The following is a 9,042-nucleotide window of genomic DNA, read 5'->3' on the forward strand; positions in this document are numbered from 1 at the left end:
ACTAGGGATTGAATCCAGGGTGCTTTACCACTGAGCAAAATCCCCAGTCCATTGATTGATTGCTGGGGATCGAACCCAGGGCCTTGTGCATGCAAGGCAAGTACTCTACCAACTGACCTATATCCTGAGCCCTTATTTTTAATTTTGAGACAGCGTCTCACTAAATTGCTGACCCTGGGCTCTAACTTTGACATCCTCCTGCCTCAGCCTCCCAACTTGCTGGGATTACAGATGTACACTACTGTGTACAACCTTGGGCTTCTGCTTTCATTTTTATTTTAATTTTATGTTTGGTTTTGAGACAGGGCCTCACTGCCACAGTCTGTCTGGGCACAAATAATCGAGCTGCCACAAAGCCTTGTAGGTTCAAACAGCAACTCTTTATTCCCGAACTCTCACCGGCACTCTACACACACTTCCTGGGAACACACTCCCTCCACCAGGCTCCACGCGCCAATTCTCCCAGAACTCAACAGGAACTCCAAAGTAGTGGGCACCGGAGGGATCCGCCCTAATCCCAGAGCAGCCCTATTCCCGAGCAGGGTCACCTTTCAACCATTCCCTCTAGCAAAATGCCAGGCATCATTCCGACTAAACTGTGGCTCTCAACACCTCACTAAGTTGTTTCGGGTCTTGCTAAATTGCTGAGGCTGGCCTCCGATTTTCTAACTTCCTGTCTTAACCTTCTGTGTTGCTGGGATTACAGGTGTGTTCCAGAGCATATGCCTACAGTCTTCTGTTTTTTTTTTTTTTAATTTTTTTTAGAGCTTGATGAACTTTTATTTTATTCATTTATTTATATACAGTGCTGAGGATTAAACCCAGTGCCTCACACATGCTAGGCAAGCACTCTATCACCGAGCCACAATTCCAGCCCTGGGCTTCTGTTTTTAATGAAATAATTTGGCCCTGGTGCAGGATATGAACAGAAGACAGGGAAATAAAAAGTGGGGAAGTTAGTGAGGAGGCTATTGCAACTGTCCAGACAGGATATGAATGTTTAACCAAAGAGCAGTTTGGGGATTGGAGAAAGGGGACAGACGGAAAGGAAGAAGCCAGGATGCAGGGAGGCTTTGGCATGTTTGGCAGTCATTGCAGGGAAAGGTCACGGAGGGCTTGCTTAGTGAGGTGGAAAGAGCAAATTTGTAGGGGAAGATAGTAACTTCTGTTTTGGTTCTACTGCGTTTGGCACATTCATGGCTGTACCCAGTGTGGTTGGAAATACATATCTGAGGCTGCATGGAGAGGGGAGGCCTGTGATGTAATTTATGAGTCTTGTCCATGGAGATGACAGTTTAAATCACAGGCATGGTGAGGATCACTGAGGGAAAACATGTAGAGCAGGGTAAGAACTTAGTTTTTTTTTAATATTTGTTTTTTAGTGGACACTATCTTTTTATTTTCTTTTTATGTGGTGCTGGGGATCTAACCCAGTGCCTCACACATGCTAGGCAAGCGCTCTACCTCTAAGCCACAACCCTAGCCCTGCATTTTTTTTTTCATGTTTGTCTTTCTTGTTATAATGTCACAAATCCACACATCAAGTGACATTTGTTCATCCACTTGAGATTTCACTTTGAGGACAAGATTCTTCGGGGTTCAAAATCTTGATGGTCTCATGATCAAGCTGTTTTCTGCCCTACTTCTCTGGGAGTCCTAAACAAACCATTATGTTGACCAAAGAAGGCACTGTTCAAGGTGAGATATTAACTGACAGCTGTTGCCTAGTTTTCCAGGCAGTAAAAGAGCAGAGTACTCCTTGGTACTCAGTATAACTCTATTCTTTGCATCTCTGGATGATTTTTTTTTTCATTTTTTATTTTATTTTTAGTTGTAGATGGAAACAATTCCTTCCTTCCTTCCTTCCTTCCTTCCTTCCTTCCTTCCTTCCTTCCTTCCTCTCTCTCTCTCTCTCTCTCTCTCTCTCTCTCTCTTTCTTTCTTTCTTTCTTTCGTGCTGAGGATCTAACCCCGTGCCTCACACATGCGAGGTAAGGCACTACCACAGAGCTACAATCCCAGCCCCCATCTCTGGACCTCTGGATGATTCTAATGCAACATAAATTGACGACCTGCACTGTGGGAGAACTAACTCATCCACACTCTCACCCCTTGCACAGAGTTGAGCCCTGGGTCATATTTATTATTTAGGACACTGCTCCTCTGACCACAGCTGACTAGAGTAGGGGAAGACCTGAGTCAAGTAGGTTACTAAAAAATCTTGGTTTGGAGCTGGATGTGGTGATGCTTGCCTGTGCAGTCCCAGTGATTTAAGAGGCTGAGTCAAGAGGACTGCAAGTTCAAGGCCAGCCTGGGCAATTTAGTGTCTTAAAAAAAAAAAATAGAGGATAGGGTGGGAATGTAGGTCAGTGGTTGAGTGCCTCTGGGTTCAATCCCAGTACAAACCCCAGTACAAATTAAAAAAAAAATTTTCCATTCTGGGAAAGCAGGTGTAGCTCAGTAGTAGAGCACATGCTTATTGTGCTGGGTTCACTCTCCAGTACCAAAAAATAAAAATACAAAATAAAAGAATCCGGGTTCTGAACAGGTCCTGAAGAGTCTGTCATTGACCTGAGAGCACAGACACATTTTGGATGTGTGCACTTGCTGCTGTTCCCAGGAGCACAGAACAACCGCATCTTCAGCAGGAGCAGGGCAAAGCAAGGAGCATCTGCGTTGCTCCAGGAAAAAAGCACACACACCAGACAGTTGCCTGTCTCCTTGGCTCCACACAGCCTTTTAGATTTCTAGATTTCAATCCCTCCCAGGGCTGGGTTTTTTTCCCCAAACCCATGGGTTCTGTATTCCTTTTGGCCTAAGCTGGTCTGAGCTGCTTCTGCTATTTAGGAGGAAGTTGCCTCACTAATTGACAGCAGCCATGGGGTAAGGGCCTCCACGGGAGAGGCTTGAATGGGTTTTACCGAGAAGACTCAGGCGATACCTAAATCCTATCAAGAGGCTAGAGTATATCCTTAGGACTGAAAGGGATTTAGTGAAAGCTGTCACCTAATCAACTGTGACTAGTACTGAAGAAAGGGTATGACAAGCACAGACAGGAGTCTAGTACAAAATGGGTGTTTTCCCCTTCCTCTCTCTAATACTGGGGATTGAATCCAGAGGTACTCCACCAGTGAGCTCCATCTCCAGCACCTTTTTTTGGGGGGGGGTGGAGGTAGAATGGGGGACAGAGTATGATTAAATTACTGGGCTGGATTTAAATATACAGTCCTCCTGCCTCAGCCTCCTTAGTTGCCAGGATGACAGGTGTGCACCCCATACCCGGCTTAGAGAGTTTATTGACAGGTTAAAATTAAAGGCAAATATCAAACTGGGTAAAAATATTTGTGACAAAAGGTCAATACAGCTGGGCAGGATGGTGCACATCTGTCATCCCAACGGCTTGGGAGGCTGAGACAGGGAGATTCCTGAGTTCAAAACCAGCCTCACCAAAAGCAAGGCACTAAGCAACTCAGTGACACCTTGTCTCTAAATAGAATACAAAATAGGGCTGGGGATGTGGCTCAGTAAGTGCCCCTAAGTACCACAAAAAACAAGGTCAATACATTTTCTACCTATATCAAAGGTTATCTACAAAGCTAATAGCCCACTGTTGGGTGTAATGGGCATTATTTTGTGCATTCAAAGTAGGACCCCTCCTCCTCCTTCACCCTACTCAGCCCTGGTGACTGGATCAGGCAGTGATTATGCTCTCCGGACCAATCAGGGCTCTCCCCTGGCATTTTGTTTTTATTTTTATGATGCTGGGGATTGAACCCGGGGCCTTGTGCATGAAAGGCAAGCACTCTACCAACTGAGGTATATCCCTAGCCCTCCCCTGGCATTTTAAAATTTCTATCCGAGAGGGAGGAAGGTACAGCTAGATGAGAAGCCCAACATCTGATCTGGCAGAGAAGGTCCCAGCTGAGCAGAGGCCATTCTGTGGCAGGAGGGAAAGCGCAGATATCAGACAGAAGGTGGCATTTGAGTGTCTGAGTCCAGCTGTCCATGCTGAAGTTTGGTTAGATGAGCCAATAAAGTCCTCCTTCTGTTTGTGTATTTGTTTTTGGGGTGCTGGGGGTTGAACCCCCAGGCCCTTGTGCATAGGAGTCAAGCACTCTATCAACTGAGCTATATCCCCAGCCCATAAAGTCCCCCTTTCTGCCTAAGTGAGTTCAATTTGGATCACTAGCAGGCAAGCATGCTGATGGACACACGACTACCTTGGAGGAAAGCAACACAAAGAGAGAATGGGTGGGAAGGTGTGGCTTTTGTGTGTGTGGTGGGGGGTGCTGGGGATGGAACCCAGCGCCTCCTTCATTCCAGGCAAGTGCTCTGTGGCTGAGCTACATGCCCAGCCCAAGGTACTGCTTTTTGAGGAAAGGATGTGGCACATCTCATTTGTTCACTGATGAAGGAATATCCTTACTATGCAGACATTGAGATAGGTTCTGCTGGGAAGCTTCAGGCCAGTTTCCTTAAGGAATTTAAAGTCCAATTTATCAAAGGCTTTATTTATTTATATTTATTTATATAGTGATGTAGGGGTTTAATCCTGGGGCTCTCTACCACTGAGCTATAACCCTGGTCCTTTTATTTTATTTTGAGAGTCTCCCTAAATTGGTGCTGGGGACTAAATCCAGGGGCACGTAACCACTGTGCCACTTCCCCAGACCTTTTTTTTATATTTTATTTAGAGACAGGGTCACGCTGAGTTACTTAGGGCCTTGCTAAATTGCTGAGGCTGGCTTTGAACTCTCAATCCTCCTGCTTCAGCCTTCTGAGCCCAGCCACTGGGATTATAGGCCCTAAAAGAACTCCATTTTGATTCTGACAACTTTTGCATTTCTTTCACACTCCTTATAAGAAGGAAGGTGGGAGGTGGGGAGGAATGAAAGAATCTATTCTCTTTCACCTTCTTCTGCCTGGAATGTGGGGTTCTAATAGCCATTTGGGACCATGAGATCATAAGCCAATATTTTCATTGTCATCCAAGTCCTGGGCTCCTTCCCTCTTGCTACTCTGTCCCCTGCTCCAGGATGGCTGTTAGAAATCCTCACGATACTTCTAGTTATGTTCAGTGGCATATTATAGACAAGGTCTAGAATAATGGTAGCATAAACAAGACAGGGCTGGGGATGTGGCTCAAGCGGTAGCACACTCACCTGCCATGCCTGGGGCCTAGGTTCGATCCTCAGCACCACATACAAAGATGTTGTGTCCGCTGAAAACTAAAAAATAAATGTTAAAATTAAAAAAAAAAACAAGACAAAAGTTTATTCTCTAAATCTTTTTTTTTTTTTTACCTTTAATAGAAAAATAAATTTCCATCTGTTTACGCTATGGTTATTCTGGGCTTCATCTAAAATATGTCACTGAAGCTAATGGTCCATCGAGTAACTTAAGGTGGGCACTGGAGTACATTGGAGAATTCAGTGATGGGATCAATTCCAGGTAGGTAATAGTGAAGGGTAAAATCCCATGGAAATCTGCTCCCAACATGTCAGGGTCTTCACTAAACAAGCTGATGGGGTGATGCTGTACCTTTACTTCTCATTTGGGGGCAAGTCTTCATGTTCTCTGTACAGATGTCTCTGTTTCTCTATTTTCCCACCACTGCAGATCTATTGAGGGCCTAGGCTCTAGTATAAACACACAGACAAAAATAATAATACCTGTAATCCCAGTGACTCTGGAGGCTAAAGCAGGAGGATTGCAAGTTCCAGGCCAGCCTCAGCAACTTTGTGAGACTCTGTCTCTAAAAAAAGGACTGGGAATGTAGCTCAGTGGTAAAGTGTAATTGGGTTCAATTCCCAGTACCAAAATTAAATAAGTAAATAGAAGCTCCAAAGCTACAGAGACTTCATGGCTTTGTTGGTTTTATTCATTGCTATATCCTGAAATACAACAGTGCCTAGCACACATAGCAATTTCTCAATGAATGTTGCTGAATGGAAGAATGGGCAAAATAAACAACTCATGGTCCAGATACAGGTGGGGCTTAGCCACAAGTCCTATCACTGACTGTTTTTCTGGTACCCATAGATGAGGCTGAAATCAGCTGCCTTCCGGGTGCCTGTCATTTGTCTCAGTTCCCACGGCAGAGCACAGTGCCGGTTGGCAGGGTCAATAGAAGTTCTGACAAATGTCTTAATCTTCTTGGCGGCACCCTGTAGACCTCTGTATAAGTGTGGAACACAGCAGAGCCATGTCTCCTCTCACTCAGAAGGTAAACAACCAGCTCTTAAGAATGGCAGCAACCCTGTACCAACCTTTCTCTGGGGCTATGTCTCGGTGATAGAAACAGCTCCTGGCTATCAGAGTGTTGCTACTATTGATTCTGGGTGATGATTTCTAAGGCTAGGTGGGGTTGCCTGACTATGCATTTCTGTGTGTGTATGTGTGTGTGTGTTGCAGGGGATTGAACCCCGGGACCTTGTGCATGTGAGGCAAGCACTCTACCAACTGAGCTATATCCCCAGCCCTGGCTGTGCATTTGTTCAAGTGGCATTTCAAGTTCCTGAATATTCTGGTTCTTCAGGAAGGCATTGACAGGACAGTCTTTTTTCTTCTCTGACAAAGGAGAGGTTGCAATTGGAGTACTAAAGTAATAGAACTTGCTGCCTCTGACATGCCTCAGCTCTTAAGAGACCCATTGGTGCTTTAGGCTTTGGAGTTCAATTGTATGGTCCCTGGTAGATTGCCCGTTAGGTCTAGAAGGTGGTCTTACTGCACGTGTCTCTTATTTTTTATTTATTATTTATTTATTCTTCTTATATCAGATATCTTCTTCTCTTCCAGCAGGGCCAAAATACAAGGGTTTTTGTTTTGTTTTGTTACTGTGCATTGAGCCCCAGGGATGCTTAGCTTCTGAACCATATCCCCAGCCCTTTTTACTTTTCATTTTGAGACAGCCTCACTCAGTTGCTGAGGCTGGCTTTGAACTTGAGATCCTCCTACCTCAGTCTCCCAAGTGGCTGGGATTACAGGTGTGTACACTGAACCTGGTCAATATACAAGGTTTTGGAGTCTTGGTGCTTCTAGAATCTGAGAGAGAGCAGAACCAACCCAAAGTTGGAAGCATCTATGTTTAATACGAATTTTTTGGCCAGGGTATGTGAAGAGTGACAGGGATGAAGAGAATTTTACATTTCCCCCCAAACAATGGTTGCAACCTTTCCAAGTAAACATAAAGCTCTTCCTTAGGGGCTAATCAAAGAGACAGTGGGTTAAGAGGAATCAAGAAAGGAATAGTCTGCAAAACCTGGGATTTACTTTCTGTCTTCCATGGATTGAGGAGCTTCCAATTCCAAAACCCATATTCACTGTCTTAGTTTCTGTTGTTATAGTAAAATACCCAAGAGTGGGTATTTTATAAAAAGAAAAGAGATTTGGGGGTTGGGGTTGTGGCTCAGTGGTAGAGTGCTTGCCTCTCGTGCATGAGGCACTGGGTTCGATCCTTAGCACCACATAAATGTAAAAATAAAAATATTGTGTCCACCTAAAACTAAAAAAAAATTAAAAAAGAAAAAGGATTTATTTTGATATAGATTTTTATTTTTTATTAAAACAATTTTTGAAGGCTCAGTGGCAGAGTGTTACCTGAGCATGCATGAGGCTCTGTGTTCAATTCCCAGAATCTCAAAAAAAAAAAAAAAAAAAAAAAAATATATATATATATATAAACAGTACTGGGAAACAAACTCAGGGCCTTGTGCATGCTAGCATGCTACAGAACCATTCTACCAACTGAGCAACAGCCCAGCTCCTTGGCTCATGATTTAATTTTATTTATTTATTTATTTATTGAGTGTTAAAGGGTAGGGTTTATTCAAGTGAGAAGAAAAGGGCAAGAGGGGATCCGATAGGGGTTTCCTAGTTATTATTATCATTATTATTATTTTTTGATAGATAAATACAATGCCTTTATTTTATTTATTGATTTTTATGTGGCGTCGAGGATCGAACCCAGTGCCTCACACTGGGCTAAGCAAGTGCTCTATCACTGAGCCATAAGCCCAGCCCAGCTCATGATTTTAAAGGAGGTTCAAGAGCGTGGAACCAGCCTCAGCATGGCTTCTGTGCCATAACGTGGGAAGAAATGGAAGTTTCCGCAAAGATGAGGCATGTGTGATATACCAAAGGAAATTGACCAACTCCTTGTTTCTTCCTTCCTTTCTTTGGTGAATTGGCTTGTGGATGCTTACCTTTGAGTGACATCCTGGCTCTTTTTATTTTATTTTTAGTTTTGGGGCCTAGGGATTGAACCTAGAGGTACTTAACCACTGAGCTACATCCTCAGTATTTTTAAATTTTTTTTTAAGGCAAGGTCTTACTAAATTGGTTAGAGCCTTGCTAAATTGATGAGGTTGGCCTCGAACTTATGATCCTCCTGCCTTAGACTCCAGAGCTGCTGAGATTACAGGCATACACCACTGCGCCCAGCCCCAGCCCTTTTTATTTTTTGAGACAGGGTTTTGCTAAAGTTCTGAGGCTGGCTTTGAACTTGTGATCCTCCTGCTTTAGCCTCTCAATTAACAACTCTGCTTTTTTAGTTCATTTAGGAGTCAGGTTCCTTCCTTTTGTGGCTCCTCTATCCCCTGTGGCCTCATGGTATCTCCCTCATTGAGGCTGGTCTTTGCCTTCAACAGGTTCCAGCAGCAGGGAGCGAGGAGGAGAGCCTGTGGAGAAGACCCTACTAATTTCAGGGCCTTAGCTGTCTTACCATTGGTGAGAACTTGGTAGATGAACCAGTGCATTGAAAGAGTGCCCAGGATGTGCAGCCTTGCTATGTCTGCTTCCTTATGTAGGAGAAAGAAAAACTCCCTCTCTATCCTCTGAAGGTTTGATAATTGCATTTATGAAACAAACAGTGGACAGATTAAGAGGCACAAAACCATTTTAATTATGTGCATACGCAGGGGAGTCCCACAAAATATTAGACCCAAAGAAGAGCCAGATGATGGAAGCTTATAGAGATAGCATCCTTAGCCACAGAAAGAAATAGCTGCTCGGGGCTTCTGGGATGTGGTGGTGACACAAACTA

The sequence above is a fragment of the Marmota marmota genome, unplaced genomic scaffold (genome assembly GCF_001458135.2).
Source record: "Marmota marmota marmota unplaced genomic scaffold, marMar, whole genome shotgun sequence".
NCBI lineage: Eukaryota > Metazoa > Chordata > Mammalia > Rodentia > Sciuridae > Marmota > Marmota marmota.